Source organism: Bidens hawaiensis, unplaced genomic scaffold (assembly GCF_021521415.1).
Source record: "Bidens hawaiensis isolate Kalapana, Puna unplaced genomic scaffold, B.hawaiensis_p1.1 tig00018033_1, whole genome shotgun sequence".
NCBI lineage: Eukaryota > Viridiplantae > Streptophyta > Magnoliopsida > Asterales > Asteraceae > Bidens > Bidens hawaiensis.
The window spans coordinates 1-2477 of NW_027492722.1; the positions used below are offsets into that span (position 1 = coordinate 1).

The following is a 2477-nucleotide window of genomic DNA, read 5'->3' on the forward strand; positions in this document are numbered from 1 at the left end:
AATCCAATAAACAATCATATATTATAGAAGCAATAAAATTATTGGTAATTTGACCAAAAAAAAATATATATTTAATATTAAGGTAATGGTACTCACAAAGCAATGAGGAAGAATACGAAGAAACTGGTGCTTTGAAACAATGCAGGCCACGGAATAGACTTCCCTTTGTATGGATAAAACAATGAGAATCCTCCCGCTAAAGTCGAGATAAGAACGAAACACGAGTGACAGATATCCCAATGCGATTGTCGGGTCTGATGGATACTTGCAGATAACAACATCCTTCCCTGTTATCGGTGTTCCAGATGCCGGCTACAAATAAAAAACAGTAGAAAGGCCAATTATTTATTCCTCGTCATGCTAATGGCCGGTTGAAATCTTATAAGTAAAGGGTAAAGACGAAAAGTTAATATTAATACCTTCTTGTTTCAGCTATAACGCCGAGTATGAAGGACAATACTCCAAAGGTTCCAACAAGTAAGGACATTTGTCTGGTAGTAACCTCCATTGCACCTTAAAGAACTTAAGTAAATGCATAATTAGCACATGGCTTAAGATAAACTAATGATGTTCATATTGATATAGAATACAGACATCAAAAGCACCCAAATTAAGTCACTAAATACACTCATGAAGCAAAACTTTAAAGGCATGCTTTATTAATCTTGATTATGGAGTGGTTTTTAATTTTTAAGTCAAAGGGTACCAGAATTCTGGGAATTGAATAAAGATCCAAAACATTTACAAGAAGCAATGATCCTTAAACAAGATCAGACATATACGATTGAAAGAAGATCCTAAGAACTCATTATCTTCCTATGACTTTATCATGTAATTGAATAGTAACAATCAAAGAAGAAGAAGAAAAAAACCTTGTAAGTCAAAGAAGCAATCACATGTTCACACACATGACACACCAAATTCAGCAATTAAAACAAATATAAAAAATCCAAACTTGAATACTCAAAAGATAGATGCATCGGAGCTCATAACATCAAACCCCTGATTATACCAAAATCATACCCACAAACAAATCAGATCAACATACATGAAGCTTAATTGAAACAACTATGGAAAATTAGCAAAACCCAGATCCAGTTTAGAAATCTATACACCAAAATATCTGACTTTGAGTATAAAAGTTGGAATTCAGGAGACCTACCTTTGAAGAAGAAGCGAGTGAGATAAGAGGGTGTAATTGGGGGGGGATGAATGAATAAGGATAATAATAATAAAGCAAAAAATTCATAAGAATTAAAGGTGATTTAATAGTCAACGATAGTAATAGTAATACAAATTGCCGTATGAAAAGGATCTTTTAGAATCACTGCAAATATCGGATTCTTATCTAATCTTTTAAGAAGTTGACTACGTCACGAATATCCCTTCTTAATTACGAGAAACGTTACACTAATAATCCTCTAATTAGGTATTTTCCTTATAAACCTGTATAGTATATGGGTTAAATAATTAAAACAATATGATTTATAAATCTATAAAGGAATGAAAAATAAAATGGAAAGATAAGAGATATTGCCATCAAGTTGGTTCGCTATCTCCTGGTTTTGGATCAGCATTATTTTCAACTTTTTTCCAGTCAAATGATCGTGTGGATTGGTAAATGCAAATCTGGGTTCATATGATCCGCATTGATAGTCTTCTGTTATACATCCAGCATGCCATTAATTTTTCATCGTTCTTATTTCTACCATCTGGTATCTTTTTTGAAAAAATCTCTCTCATTGACTTGCGGGATGAAATAGTTTCGGCCACGTCGCCATCTTTTGACAGATTGGATGTTTTTTTTCCTTTTTGTGTCGATTTAGTTGGTGATTCCAGCTAATGAAAACAAGAGTTTGACAACTCACAGATCAGCTCCCCATCAAATATAGATGGTTTACAATTAAAACACTAGATTTCTACAACTGGAAATTTGTATTAACGTGTGTTAATGTATACAAACAAAATTCAAGAATTTTTTAGAATTAAAAAAAAACATTAATTGATTACAACACAACTTTTTTTTTCTCTAATATATATCAATTATCTAACACACGTCTCCTCAACATATTTCTTTGTTGGAGTTAATTATCGTACCATTCTTTAACTATATGTTGTTTGCGATACAAGGAACGCATCAAATACTGAAAAAAGTTAATTAGAGGGTTATAAATAATTATCAAGTTTGCATTAATGATCTTAAGTTCTTTTATTATTTTATTAGAGTTCTGATTACAGTTTAAACAAGTTTATGTTGGACTGTAATCAAGTTTTGAGTTATTTTCTTGGTTAATGAAATTGAGATTGTTTATTCCTAAATTAACCGTCCTACTCAAATATGTCTACATCCATTCACCACCGTGATTCTTGATCTCTCGATCTAATCCCACCACATCAGCTTTTATTTGAAATTTTTCTGCTGATAATTTCCGGTTGGTGATACTACCATTTGTGTAGACTAGCACTAGTATTTGTCC

The 2477-nt window shown here is 32.1% G+C and overlaps 1 long non-coding RNA gene across 1 annotated transcript; it reads right to left on the reverse strand.

Annotated features, from left to right (window-relative positions):
- Positions 1-94: 94 nt before the first annotated feature.
- Positions 95-1203, reverse strand: LOC143555256 (uncharacterized). Its single transcript, XR_013139171.1, has 3 exons — positions 1163-1203; positions 420-513; positions 95-312 (listed from the first exon to the last, which is right to left on the reverse strand). It is a non-coding gene; the product is annotated as an uncharacterized LOC143555256 (long non-coding RNA).
- Between the last annotated feature and the right edge of the window lie 1274 nt (positions 1204-2477).